Below are 15702 nucleotides of genomic sequence, written 5' to 3' on the forward strand. Positions count from 1 at the left end.
TGGATGGACAGAAGGTAAATGATGGACAGAGGGCGACTGATGGACAGGGGATGAGTGATGGACAGAGGACAAGTGATGGACAGAGGATGAGTTATGGACAGAGGATGAGTGATGGACAGAGGGAGAGTGATAGACAGAGGGAGAGTGATGGACAGAGGATGAGTGATGGACAGAGGGCAAGTGATGGACAGAGGGAGACTGATGGACAGAGGCCGAGTGATGGACAGAGGATGAGTGATGGACAGAGGATTAGTGATGGACAGAGGACGAGTGATGGACAGAGGGCGACTGATGGACAGAGGGAGACTGATGGACAGAGGATTAGTGATGGACAGAGGGTGAGTGATGGACAGAGGGAGAGTGATGGACAGAGGGTGAGTGATGGACAGAGGGAGAGTGATGGACAGAGGGAGAGTGATGGACAGAGGGAGAGTGATGGACAGAGGATGAGTGATGGACAGAGGATGAGTGATGGACAGAGGATGAGTGATGGACAGAGGGAGAGTGATGGACAGAGGGTGAGTGATGGACAGAGGGCAAGTAATGGACAGAGGGCGAGTGATGGACGATGGATAGTCAATGAGTAGACAGAAATAAATGGCCAAACCAGGAAGTGTAATCAGATAAGAAAGAGAAAATAGGAACTAAGAAAGTGGGGACAGTCATTTTTCCACCCTTACAATAAGTCACAGGATTCTTTCCAGCAAGATATGGACACCTAACTACCTGAGAGCATCCCCAGCCATCTAGAGGCCAAATCAACACAAGATTTGCCCCTGGAAAACTTAGTTATTACATCTCCACATTCTCAAGAGTCCAATCTTTGCATTGTGTAAACAAATATTTTAAAACCAGGACTGCTTTTATCATTGCACTTCTTTCTCAGTGGTATATGCAGAACAAATCCCACCTGACACAGGGATTCCAAGCCTTCAGGAGCAGAACACTGGTGCTTAGCAATGTGAAAAGGACAATGCAGACTGAGAACCACGGCAAATAGGCTGTGTACATAGCTGGGCTAATGTCAGGAGTCTCTCTGACTCAGAGCAGACCAAGGGGGCAGAAAGAGCAAATCAACCCCTTCCCATGCTAGAAGCCCACTCACATTCAGAAATGGCACAGGTGCTGTGACTCTATAACTCTGAATCAACCCCCACCTCCAAGAGACCTCAAAATAGGAAAGAGCCACCCACTGCCATGCCCTGCCCACATGCAACAGCAGAGGCTTGGGCGTTCCAACACAGGGCCTCATCATTGTTGTGACTTATCATGGTGTCTCATGGGGGATGATTATCAGCAGTGAGTCACTCCCTTCCAGCTTAGTGATGCCAGCACCTGCTATTGTCATCACAGACAACCACCAGAGAGACAGCTGGCAGAGTCCCTACCTCAGCCATCTCCTCTGGGAATACAGGCAGAAGAAAGAAGCACCAAATAAAGCTGTCCTTTTTGGGATGCTTCTGTTGGTGTTTTAGTCATAGTTGCACAACAGAATCTAATACAGAGGGACAAAGGTGACAGTTTTATCAGACTTCCCACCAGAAGTCATGCAGAGAGGGGAGTAGAATATTTAGGGTATTAAAATGAAACAAAAAATCAACAGGGAGAGGGGACGATCAGACTATATTGCATAAATTTTCAATTAAAATGTAACAAATGTTCCATTTTCATGTATTTGTGTACTTTCTGTAGGTTTTCTACTGGCTTCTAGATTAACTAGAATGATATGATAAGACACAAGAGGTTGATTGTTTTTGGCTGCATTTGGTTAATACTTGATATGTGATATAAAGTGTGATCTTTTTTTATATTTTATATAACCAAGTCCATTTAAATGAAAACAAACATTTATAGACAATATTTGGGAATTTGGGCATCGTTCTTTCCAAACTACTTCCTGCTGGTAAGGGACGCTGTCATGGGGGATTCTATGAAGATACAGAAATCCTGGCTGTAGTCTGTAAGGCTGCTTTGTCCAGCTGTTTTGAATGTAGGATCACCTGGTACTCTGTTTCAAGGGGTCTGGCTTGATCAAACCACATTAGTCTGGAAGGAATCCACTGCTTTTCATTTTCTGTGGAAACAAAAATAGAAATTCTTTTCCCCAGTAACTTGTACTTAAACTTAAATTTTAGAGCCAAAGCATTTTTTTATTTAATTTATTATTTTACCTGTCAATCCCAGTTCCCTCTCCCTCCCTCCCTACCTTCCTCCCTCCCTTTTGCCCTCTCTGCCCTCTCAATGCACCCTAACCACCCTCCCCTCCCATCCCCCCACCCCAATTCCATATGTAGGGGAATGCCATCCAGGTGGGGTCATGTAGATCTGACAGGTCATGTGAAGTAGGGACTAAGGCTTCTCTCCTGTCTCTAGATTAAGACAGTTATCCCTCCATGGGGGATGTGTTCGCAAGGTCCTTTTGTGCACCAGGGATACATCCTGGCTCCACTGTCTGAAGTCTCTTAGACTGCTCAGTCCTTCTGGCTGAGACCCATATTCAGGGGGGCCTGAGTCAGTCCCATGCTGGCTTCCCAGCTATCAGTCTGGTGGCCCGTTAGCTCCTCCTTGTTCAGGTAAGTTGTCTCTATGTGTTTCTGTGGCCTGGTCTTGTCCTCTCCATCTGCATCTGAGTTGTACTTCAACTCAGTGTTTATGTATGGTGTTTGCTCCTGTTTCCAACAGGCATTAGTTGAGGGCTCCATGGATAAGTTAGTTGTTGATCTCACTCTCCAGGAAGGGCATTTATGGTAGCCTTTCCACGGAAGCTCAAATTGTTAGTTGGTGGCAGTCTTGTAGTTCTCTAGACCTTTCTTTGTGTTCAATTTTATCTTCAAACCAATATTGGCTCCCTCTTTTATGTTCTCTCTCTCTCTCCTGTCTTCTATTCCTAACCAGGCTCAATCTTCCTAGTCGCACATGTTTTCCTTTCCTCCCCCTTGTTTTCTCCTACTTCTCTCTCCATTCGCTGCCCCCCCCTCACTTCCCCTGTGCTGTGGGGGACTTGTACCTTCCCGGTTCTGTGGGGGACTTTATATGAATCTCTTAGACTATACCTTGTATCCTAGTTCCTCTGGTGGTGTGAATTATAGGCTGGTGATCCTTTGATCTAGGTCTAAAATCCATATTTGAGTGAATACATACTGTGTTCCTCTTTTTGTGACTGGGTTACCTCATTCAGGATGGTTTCTTCAAGTGCCATCCACTTGCCTGCGAATTTCAAGATACCATTATTTTTTTCTGCAGAGTAGTATTCCATTGTGTAGATGTGCCACTTCTTCTGAAAGACACTTAAGAAAGTGCCCCACACCCTTAGTTATCAGGGAAATGCAAATCAAAACAACTTTGAGATACCATCTTACTCCTGCCAGAATGGCTAAAATTAGAAACACCAGTGATGACTCATGTTGGAGACGATGTGGAGAAAGGGGAACAGTCCTCCACTGCAGGTGGGAGTGCAAACTCATACAGCCATTTTGGAGATCAGTATGGCAGTTCCTCAGGAAAATGGGAATTAGTTTACCACAGGACCCGGCAATCCCCCTCTGAGGCATATACCCAAATGATCCACATCCATGCAACAAAGACATCTGTTCAACTATGTTCATAGCATCACTATTTGTAATAGCAAGAACCTGGAAGCAACCTAGATGTCCCTCAATTGAAGAATGAATAAAGTGTGGTCTCTTTAGGAGAAGGTGCCCTGAGCTAATGAAAAGAAAATATATTCTGCCTCTGTTGGACATTCTGTTGGAATATTCAGCTAATACCTGTTCCTCAAGTACACTTTCCTGTCTACATACAGAATGATCCATTTGGTGGTTCCACAGCTGCACCCTTGATTACATTGATGATTGTATTTGGATTATTCTTTATTTTACTTTTGGCATTCATTGTTGATATTAGAACTTTGCTGATTTCCTGTGTTGGACACAAGGGATTCCTTTAACTATTCTCATGAACTTTATTGTGGAATATTTAACTAGGCAAAGATGTGTTACATTTGCCACTGTTGAGGACTATTACTTTAACTATGTGAAGGTGTGTTACATTTGTTTATGCTGCATTTGTTTAATTATGTAAAGATGTATTGCATTTGTTTTACCTTACTTGCCTAAGGCACCTGATTGTTGTAATAAAAAGCTGAATAGACAATAGCTAAGCAGAAGAAGGATAGGTGGGGCTGGCAGACAGAGAGAATAAGTAGAAGGAGAAATATAGCAGAGAAGGAAGAGGAGAGAATGAGGGAGGAAGTGAAGAATACCTTGGGGCCAGAAGGAAGGCAGCCACCAGCCAGACATAGAGACAGCAGAAAAGCAAGACATACAGAAAGAAAGGAAGGTAAAAAGCCCCTAGACAAAATGTACATAAAGAGAAACAGATTAAAATAAAAGCTAAGATAAGGCTGAGCATTCATAACTAATAACAAGTCTCTGTGTCATGATTTGAGAGCTGATTGATAGCCCCCAAGAAAGCCTGCTACACTTCATTCTTTCCTATACTCTCATTATTTAGACTCTTGCTTGTCTGTGTAGTAGTCCTTTAAATGTCTCTGAAGTTCTAGCATGGTGGTCATGAACTAATTTGTACTTGTCTTAAATGTTCTTATTTTTAAAAAATAGATTTTCTGAATATGGCACTCTTAATTGGCAGTCATTTACTCAGTGTTGAATTACAATATTCCATGTTCACCAGCTTTGTAGGTTGCTAATAAGAACTCTGATATTATTCTGATGTGTTTATAGTTATGTGACTCAGAATTTTTCTCTTACATTTTTTTTTCAGCGTAAAAAAATGTTATCACTTTTTTCCATATTATTAGTTACATCATTTCCCCTTCCCTTTCCTCCCTCCAATCCCCATCTCTCATACACCTTTCCTTGCTCTCTTTCAAAATCATGGCCTCTTTTGTGAGAGCCCATGTAAGACATCTGTGAACAATGAATGTGACAGAGTGTAAAATGTTCATCCCACAAGATGTCCTTCTAGAAAGAATGGAATAAACTATGATAAGTGTATGTACTTGAAAACAAGAACATGAAGGGAATGCCCTGGCATATCCATATTATCTCTGTGGGAAAGACAGAGACTTGGAATATTCTTGGCTCATTCACATGACCAAAGATAATATTAATAAAATATAACAGTAAGTATATTCTTCCCTGAACTGTATGTGCTTACCCTAACTGTAAACATCACTCATGCAATGCTCTTGTGTTCCAATTCCTCAAGCCCTGATTAGCCTGTTCAGAACTTCCAGCATTTTCGTTCACCTGTGGAGATTTAGCCTCACTGTCTGGGGTGAGTTGCTGCTCCTTATTTCATTAATAGTTCACACAGGTAGTGTGATACCTTGACTATTTTATGAAGAGCTTCTTCTCTGGTTGCATCTATTTGGGGTTGTACTACCACTTATATTTGAATATATATTCATTCTTTAGATATGAGGATTTTTCTGCTATAGTTTCATTGAATGAATTCTCTTTGCCCTTAGTATTTAAGTTCCTTCTTCTACAACATGGATTCTTAGGCTTGTTCTCTTTATATCCTAGGATTTGTGTCCTAGAATTTCTTAGATATTAATATGTGCAGTATTATTGGATAATAATATCCTCATCATTTTTTGTTGTCTATATTTGCTAAGGTACAATCTATGGCCCGAGATATGAGTTCTTGGTTAGCATTCGTTGTAAGTGTGAGAAGAATTGTTGCTGCTGTTGAAGGGGCCATTCTGTAAGTGACACTTAAATCCAGTTGATTGTCAGTGTTGTTCAGTGCCACTCTGTCCACATTGATTCTTCTGCTTGTGTATTGTCAATTACTGATTCAGGGGTGTTGAAGTTGCTACCTATATCAGTGAATGTGTTGGTAGTTTATTGTGTTTTATCAGCCTTCATCTTCATACCTTCTAGTCCTTCTTTTGCTTGGTCTAGTGCATGGGCCATAGAAACTCATTTTTTAAATGAAGACAAATAGACTAAGAGAAATAAGAAAAGGTACCATATATACCTTGCTAACACTAATAAAAAGGAGAGAGAGAGAGAGAGAGAGAGAGAGAGAGAGAGAGAGAGAGAGAGAGAGAGAGAGAGAGAGCTCTAGGGATCAGTATTATACAGAATTTTAGGTTTCCACACCAAAGCTGGGAAACATTCAGCTACTGACTACAGCTCAGCCCCAGGCACATCTGGCCCTTTATTCTTGCCTACTGCACCCTCTGCTTTAAGTGCCGTGATGCTTCCAAAATAATAAGGCTGGAAAATATTTAGTTCAGTTCTCAAATTCGATTTATAAAACTGCTAACCTTGAACAGAAAGCTTAAAAAAAATGTCTTTGTATTCTGGAAGGGTGAATTGATTTTGCAGTCTGTGAACATCATTGGTATTTTTCAATAAAGGATAAGTAAGCTTAAATAATAAGTAACATTTAAACAAAGTAAACTTCAGAACAAGGAAAATTATCAAAGACAAAGTAGGCATTAGCAAAAAAAGGTGTTTATTCTACAAGAAGATGTAAAAAGTAAAAATCTTTAAGGTGTATTTGCCTTGTAACAGATGATCTAAAAACATGAGGCAAAAAAAAAAAAAAAAAAAACCAACCAACCAAACAAAAACTCCAGATGACCTAAACACATGAGGCAAACAAACAAACAAACAAAAACAAAAACAACACTCCAGAAACAAACTTCCTCTTACAGTCACCAACATACTCAATCAGTAATCAACAGATGGAAAAAAACCAGTGTGGACGGAATTGAGCTGAACAGCACTATTAATCAGTTGGATTTATGTGGCATTTACAGAATACATCATCTAACAGCAGTATACAAATTCTTCTCAAGCAAACATGTAAATGCTAACCATACCCAGAGTCAAAAATCATATCTGGATAAATACAAAGCAGAAACTAAAGTACACTCTCAGATCAACCTGGAATTAAACTGAAAGTCAACAATAGAAAGATAGTTAGAAAAATCTCAAAACATTTGCAGATTAAACAGCATGCTTCTTAATAACACATGCATAAAAGCATCAAAGAGAGCCAGATGGCTCAGCCAGTGAACTGCTTCCCAGCAGGCCTGATGATCCGAATTTGACCCCTAGAATGTAAAAGATTCCCAAAGTTGTTCCCTACATCCACATACAGAGTAGGATATGCACTTGTTCTGTACTTCTCTCCTCTCCTCTCCCTTCCTCTCTCTCTCTTTCTAGATCTCTATATCTCTATAGATCTCTTAAGCACAGTAATTTAAACTTAAAACATAATGTTAGCCATCAGAATAGCAACCAAATGAATCTGCAGAATTGTGGTGAGTGGGAAATGTCTATCTCAAAAGTCTTCATTGTAGCCAGTCATTGTGACTACACCTTTAATTCCCGAACTCTCAAAAGTAGATTGATTATTATGTGTTCAAGGCCAGCCTGATCTATATGAGTTCTAGGTTAGCCAGGTTACATGTGAGACCCAGTATCTTCAGAGAGAGAGAGTGGGGGGAGGAGGAACCACCATCATTTCATTTAGTTCATACTGTATATGTAAGATTTTAAAAACCTAACTCAGGGCCTCTCACATGGTATTCAAGCACTCTAGCATTGAGCTGCATCACAAGTTTCAAGTGATAATATTATAGAAATGGAACAAATGAGTACCTGTCAGTGACTAGCTAAGGAGGGGTAATGATGAAAGGGAAGTAAGCAAGGCTATAAAAATGCAGCAGGGGCAGGCTTGTGGTGCTGGCAGTGTTTGGTGTCTTGGATACATCAATATCAATATCCTGAGTGTGGTGGTACTGTACTTTTAAAAAAGATTTGTGTGTGTGTGTGTGTGTGTGTGTGTGTGTGTGTGTACCACATGTGATGACTGTTTTGACTGTCAACTTGATTACAACTGGAATTTATTAAAACCCCAAAACAGCTGGGCACACCTGTGAGGGATTTTCCTTAACCAAATCATTTGAAATGGGATGATCCACTTCTAATCTGGATCTTTGAGGTGGGAAGACATACCTTTAATCCAGATCTTTCAAAAGTGGTAAGATCCATCACTAATTAGGATCACACCTTCTGCTGGAAGCCTATGTAAAAGATATGGAAGGAAGCTTTGCTCTTTGCCTGCTTGCTCTTGCCCTCGACAACAAGCCTTTTTTCACTGACGTCAGAATCTACTTCTACAGAATTCCAGCATATACTGAAGATCAGCTGAGACAGCTAGCTTTGTGGATTGAATAATTACTAGATTCTCTAACCTTCCTTTCATAGGCAACCATTATTGGATTAGCTAGACCACAACCTGAAAGTCATTCTAATAAATAATATATATATATATATGTATATATGTAATATATATTATATAGACACATGTAAACATATATATGTGTAGCCCTTTCCCTCTCATTCTATAAGTTCTGTTACTCTAAAGACCCCTGACTATTACATCACATCTATCAGGTGCCCCAGGAAGCTCCAAGAGTGTGTTGGATGTCTTTCAGATGGAGTTAGGGTTTAGGTGCTGAGAACTGAACTCAGGTCCTCTTTCCAGTCTATGATGTTGTAGTTATATATATCACCATGACAAGAAACTGGATAAAGAATCTCCCTACATTGTTTCTTGTGTGTGCTATGAATATTCATTAGTATATATCCTTAATCTGTCTTTCTCTGTAAAGCTCTCACTTTTTTTTTAACTGTTGTTTTTGTTTTTCAATACAGGGTTTCTCTGTGTAGCTCTGGACGTCCTGAAATTTGCTTTGTAGACTAGATAGGTCTCAAATTCAGAGATCTGCCTACCTACCTATGCCTTGAGTGCTAGGATTAAAGGTGTGCACCATCATACCATACCCAGTTCCTTTCTAACTTTTAAAAATTTGTGGCACTTAGCTGCTTAACTTACTGCTTTTCAGTACACAGGGGCAAAAGACATTTACAGTAAATAATGTGAGGTACAGCATAGTAGTGGTATTATGGTTCCTTTTCTGTTTTCAGTTTTTGTTTGTTTGTTTTTTAAACACAATCTTATTATGTAGCCTTGAGCCAGCCTTGAACTCATAGAGATACACCTGCATCTTCCCAGGTGCCTGGGTTTAAAGGTAAGCACTACCACACTTAACCCATATCTTATACACACTTTTGTGTGTATCTCTAACAGAACTCAGTTGCAAGTGCATTATGCTGTGTATCTACTTCCTAATCACATGTAGTCTTGGTTCCAAAGTCTGAGCAACCTGCTTGGAAACATCAGAGAGAAGCCTAGTGTCTTGAGTAACTCTTCCTTCTTGCTTTAGAAAATGTAATTGTTGATCAATGACCATAAATAATAGTACCAAGAGATGGAATGCTTCATAAAAGTAGTCATTAACAGTACAGATGAAACTACATGATGTAAAAGTTCCATGTCATGTACTATAGAGATTTCAACTATGGCTGGGTAGAGTTTATCAATAAACTGTAAAATCCTTTGTTGTGGAAATTAACCATGTAAAGATGTGTTGATGGGAGATGTCATTCTGTAAATATGTTTCTCTTATTGGTTAAAGAATAAAGCCATGTTGGCCAATAGGAAAGCAAGATAGGTGGGAGTAGGAGACAAGGAGATTCTGGGAGATGTAGTAGAGAGAAGTCAAGATGTAGGACATGAAAGAAGAGGTCCAGACCCTCTCTCCAATAAGATAAGACCATGTAGAAACACTTAGATTGATAGAAAATGAGTTAATATTTAAGACAGAGCTAGCCAATAAGAAACTCTAGTAACCAGCCAACAGCTTCATAATTAATACAGCATCTTTGTGTGTTATATTGGGACTGACATGGCTATGGGACCAGACTGGAAGGAAAGTGCATGTAACAATGTGTTACATTTGTTTATGCTGCATTTGTTTAATTATGCAAAGATGAGTGTTGCTGTTTCACCCTATCTGCCTAAGGCACTTGATTGGTCTAATAAAAAGCTGGATGGCCAATAGGTAACAGAGAAAGGATAGGCAGGGCTGGCAGGCAGAAAAAAATAAGTAGTAGGAGAAATCTAGAGTTCAAGGAGATGGAGAAGGGAATGAGGGAGAAAGAGAGGAACACACCCTGGGCCAGAAGCCAGGCAGGAGCCAGCCAGACAGGGAGGCAAAAGGAAAGTAAGATATACAGAAAGAAAAAAAGAAAGAAAGGAAGGAAGGAAGGAAGAAAAAGAAAGGCAGATGGAAGGAAGAAACAAAGAAAGAAAGAAAAAGGAAAGAAAGAAGAAATAAAACAGAAGGAAGGAAGGAAGGAAAAATCCTTTAGGCAAAATGTAGAAAAAGAGAAACAAGGCTGAGCATTCATAACTAATGAGAAGTTACCATGTCATTATTTGGGAGCTGGTTCATGGCCCAAAAGAAAGCCTGGTACAATCCTAAGACCATATCTAATAAGCAAAATAAATTAGACATCTCAGAAGGGTTCTTAGTCAATAAAACCTTGCTCTAGTTGTATAATTATTAACTTAGAATGTCAGTATTTCTTGAAACAATAATTTAGATTATTTGCTTAAAAGATGAATTTACAATGTGAGATTTTTGAAATATTTTTCATGATCTAATTGGAATATTCTTTAATTTTACAATAAATGCATCAAGTAAAAGAAAATAGGGATATTAGAACACAGAATATTAAAAGCAGAGGGTCCTTAAGAAATTTTATCCAACAATTTCAACATATAGAGGAGGAAACAGAGACACAAAAGGTGACATCATCTGCCTCAATGTCTATCAACTGGTTTAGTTTTTGTACACCCAACAAATATTATCCAGCGCCCTCTACTGTGAAGCACTGTTAAAGAAGGTGTAAACAAAAAGCACAAAACCACATTTTTATTCTGTAGGAGGGAGAAAGTTAAAGGAATTAAGTGAAAACCTACTTGAGTGTCACTAATGCACATGAGAAATACAGAGCCAGGGCCTAGGGCCTTATCTTGGTGCATGGTATGCAGAAGTAAGGCAGACACTTTCTCTGGGAAAGCAAAGAGAAATAAGCAGGGAAGATGAGAAGAAAATGCAAAGCGACAAACACCTGAGCTGCCTGGGGCTCCACAAAACAAAGAGAGATAGCAGGCCCTCTGCCACAGAAGGTGTTCCCAGGGAGATTAGAACATAGACTCCTAAGTAGACACAGTTTATCGCAGATTCCTTTTGCTCTCTCACTGGGAAAGGTACACCCGGTGGCCAAACACTCCCACCTATTCCAAAGGTAAAGCCCATAAGAATGTGACTGGCTACTTCCATTAAATTTGGAAATGAGTCAAACCTCTGCAGGCTCAGCTGAGAGAGGTCTGGAGACTGGCACTGCAGAGATGGGATGAAGGTAAGTCTGACACTCCCTCAGGAGAGAACACGGTACTTCTCCAAGAGCAATGTAAGGTCTCCCTTTACAATCCCTGAGTAGATGGGTGTCCCCTCAGACTCCTTTCATCTCATCTGTTTCAGAATCTGGGCTGCTTGCTCTACTGAGCCCTGATGAGCCCAGTCACAGATACCATGACCAGAAAGCAAGTTGGAGAGGAAAGGGTTTATGGTGGCTTACACTTCAGTAGTTCTATTCATCAATGAAGGAAGTCAGGACAGGAACTCAAACAAGGACAGCTCTCAGAGGCAGGAGCTGACAAGGCCATGGAGGGGAGTGGCTTACTGGCTTGCTTCCAATGGCTTGCTCAGCCCACCTTCTTATAGAACCCAGGACCATCAGCCCAGGGATGGCACCATCCATCATAGGCTGGGCCCTCCCCCACTGATCACTAATTGAAAGTACCTTACAGCTGGATCTCATGGAGGCATTTCCTCAGCTGAGGCTTCTCCTCTGATGACTCTAGCTTGTGTCAAGTTGACAAACACAACTAGGCAGTTCAGGCATGATAGCAGCTGTAGTATAGCAGTATGCTGATTCTGACTCCATGAAGACAACCTTGGGAAAAGCCCTTACCTGATTATCAAAGAGTAGTGACCAATCAATGGCCTGTGTCATCATGTGCACTAGTGAGGTTGTGATAACCACTTTACTGCAACCCTGTTTTTTTTTTTTTTTTTTAAAACAAGAACAGGCCCTCTGGATGTCATCTCACAATATTTGTTTTTGGTAAATAGAATACATGTCTCCCCAGAAAGTCATCCTCATGTTGGCTCACATCAATTTAAGAGAATGCTTAAAAATACTTGTGTATGTGCACAAGTGTAGCTGAGCATGGGTGTGGAGCCAAAGAACTTGTGAGAGCCAGTTAGTTCTTTCCTTCAACTTTGTGAATACTCCTGATAGAGGTCAGAGTTCAGGCTTGGCAGCAAGCACTTTACCCACTGAGCCATCCTGTCAGCCCCTCTACCCAAAGTTTGTGTACTTCCCCAATTGCCTTTCAGATTAACATCACATAAATATTCCTATCTCATAACCTGGAAGTTCTGGATGGCCACCACCCATCTGGACAGTGGGTGGGGGAGGGTAAGGTGGGTAAACCAAGTCCTATGCTTTCCAGGGCATTGCCAGAACAAGCACATAGGGATTTATTCCTATGTGCTGTAGAACTCGGCTCTCCAGCTGTGATGCAGCTGTTGTCATCTTAATCAGAAAACTGTGATTACTGCCTAAGTTCCTCACAAGATCAGGCCAGTTACCAGACCCTCACCTAAGATAACAGCACTTACCCTGCCTGGCCCTAGCCCCAGTTATACATGGTATGTTCTCGGTACACAAGAGATGGAGGGTCACTGAAGGAGGCACTGCATCGAGAAGGCTGGCTCCCATGCTACCCTGGACCTCATGAGTGATGTAGCTCTTCTGCAGTCACCCATACTCCCAAAATAAAGCCCAATAAACCCACTGGTTCACCAAGCTAGACTTGGATAGAATGGTTTGTTGTTGGTGCCCTATAGCATGAAGAGACTGTACAAGTATCTTCAAGAAAAGTTTACAGAATGCCATGAGCAGACAGATAGCAACAAGGGCGAGAGATGGACCTGAGGGCAGAGCCAGGATGAAGATTTCTCTTAAAAATTAAAGATGCCATAAAAAAAAAAAAAAAAAAAAAAAAAAAGAGTAAGTAGTTTTGTTTTGCTTGAAAATAAAGGTCAAATGATGTTTTTCTGTTGTCTTAGCAGCTGCACACCAATCTGATATACATCATATGTGTAGCCTGGGGACCCAGCTCTGGTGCAACCAGAATATGTAGGTTTAAATTAAGTATCTATCATTCTACTTACCAATTAAGACTTGGGAGTCAAAGGCTGGGGTAAAAACCTACTAGCTCAGAAAGGTTGAAAGCAACTAGCTGACCTTGCTTTTTGGTGGGAGACGCTGCAGGAGACAAATTTCTCCCTTTGTTCCAGAACCAAAAAGAAGCTGCAAACTCAAGTGTCTGTCCTTTTCTTCCTGTGTGTCTTCTCTATACAAATTGCTGGCTTCTCTATGGGCAATTCCAGTCAGTCAGTCACTGGCTCCACCCTGATTCAAGGTTTAGCTTTAGTGTTAAGAGTACAATCAAAATACCCCAAGTCAAGTAACAGATTAGTGGTTCTAAAATTAATCCCTTCATTATTCTCTTTTGTTGCTAGAGCTTTTCTTGTCCCTCCAGGCCCTGCTTCCCTTCTCAGTCCCAAATAAACACAGAGAGATGCTATGTTAGCTATAAAACTGTTGGCTGATGGCTTGGGCTTCTTATTGGCTAGCTCTGTCTCAATTATTAAGCCATTTCTAGTAATCTATGTATTTCCACGTGGCCTTATCTTATTAGAGAACATCTAGTGCATCCTTTCTTCCCAGTCCTTACATGGCAACTGTTTCGTGGACTTCCTCTGCCTACCGTTCCCAGAATTCTAATCTCTTCATCCCGCCTATCCTCCTGCCTCATTGCCTAGACAGTGTTTTATTCTTCAACCAATAAGAGAAACATATACAGAAGGACATTCCCCCATCACTCTTCATATTTTATCAAATGGCCCAAGGGTTTCTTGCAGTTGGCAGAGTGCTTACTTTTTATGTGTAAGGCCTTGAGTTTGACCTCTAGGATCACAAAAATGGGGGGGGGTGCATTTGAATTGAAGAAGGTGGCTAATAATGAATATGCAAGGCCTGTAATTCACTCTGTGGCCATCACAGTAATGACATATTTTTTTCCCTACTGCAGGGATGAGCCTGGCAAGCAGATGGCACAGCTATTTATAGAGCAGACAGCCTCCCCAGGTGCAGAAGAGGAACTAGGCAAAGTTCTTAGAATCCAATTACCATTTTCTCATGACCCTTTTCAACTTGTTCACAGGTTATCATTTTCATCTCACTAGGAAAAGCTATTTCTTCTATTATACATACTGATCCCAAATATGCAGGGCTTCCCCTCCCCACCCCTTGGGTATCAACTCTCCAAGAATCTGGATAGCAGCTAGGCATCCCACAATCCAATGCTAACACCACCTAGAGTTAGTGTAGCCCCTGGTTAAGGGCAAACTCTCACAAGAATACCCCCACTTCAGATTACATCACAACATAGGTTCCCCAGACTATCCACACTTGCTTTAATAGTAACTTGCAACAGATCAGAATCACCTTTAGACAAGTCCAGATCACCTTGATGATGTGGGAAGGCCCACCCTGACTGTATGCTGCACCTTCTGCTGGCAGCCCAGATATAAAGGGGATTCAGCAGGAAGACCATCTTGCCTCCTGTTCAACTGGCTTTCCCTCTTGTCACCAAGCTGATTTGCCTTGTTACTGCTGCCAATTCATCACCAGCATTTCCAAGCTATCATCATGGACCAGTAGTTCCCAGCAGATAGGACTGCTGAGGCCCCTACCTTGTGAACTAAGTAACTACCCATTTTTGCCCCTCCATTATTGTAGGACCACCTGAATTATTGTGGCATCTAGTCTCAAGAACTAAATAACTACTCGATTCACAGCTTCTCCAATGTGATTTTGTTGTTCTTACTATTCTAAAACTGACTTAATAAATTCATATATGTATTTTCCATCCCACTGGATCCATTCTTTTTAGAGAATTCTGACTAATATAAGCTCCATTGTTAGGGGTTTTGTAATTTTGCTAGGACAACTTAAAAATACAGGAAAGCACTGGACTTGGCTTTTAAAGAGCAAACAGATAAACAGTTGGATGAAGAGGTTGCCTCAATAGGTCTCAAGCGCAGGAACTTCTGTCCACATAGAGTTGGGGTGCATCACTTTCCTGGCATATCAATATATTTTCCAACCAAGAAGCTCTCCAAATTTTACAGGTAAAGGATATAATACAGATGCAGCCCATTGGTGTGATCAATAATTAATCTCCAGCCCCAATCCCCTCCCTGGGAATGGAGATTGGCTCGAAATTGTAGCTTTCTAGTCATGGCTTTGACTTTCCAGTAACCAGCTCCCTCCCACCTCAAAGCCATCCAAGAATCAACCCGCTGTAATCAGAACACATGCACTGATGAGGAAATTCAAAGGCAAGTGAGAACGACAGTCAGGAACTGGGCTCAACACAAGATGCACCCCACCTATCATTAAGAACACCATGAGGATTTTAGAAACTCTAAACAAAGAACTGAAAGTGAACATGTAATATATTTATTGTATGACAATATCACAATCCCTCAATATACTTCATTACAGGTTGAAGCAGTCAGGCTGGCTTATACTGAATTTAGGCAAGCTGTTCCCTAAAGGCACAGGGAAAATCAGTAATCAGACTTTACAACCCAGAGGGCTTGGG

The sequence above is a fragment of the Phodopus roborovskii genome, unplaced genomic scaffold, assembly GCF_943737965.1.
Source record: "Phodopus roborovskii unplaced genomic scaffold, PHOROB, whole genome shotgun sequence".
Taxonomy (NCBI): domain Eukaryota; kingdom Metazoa; phylum Chordata; class Mammalia; order Rodentia; family Cricetidae; genus Phodopus; species Phodopus roborovskii.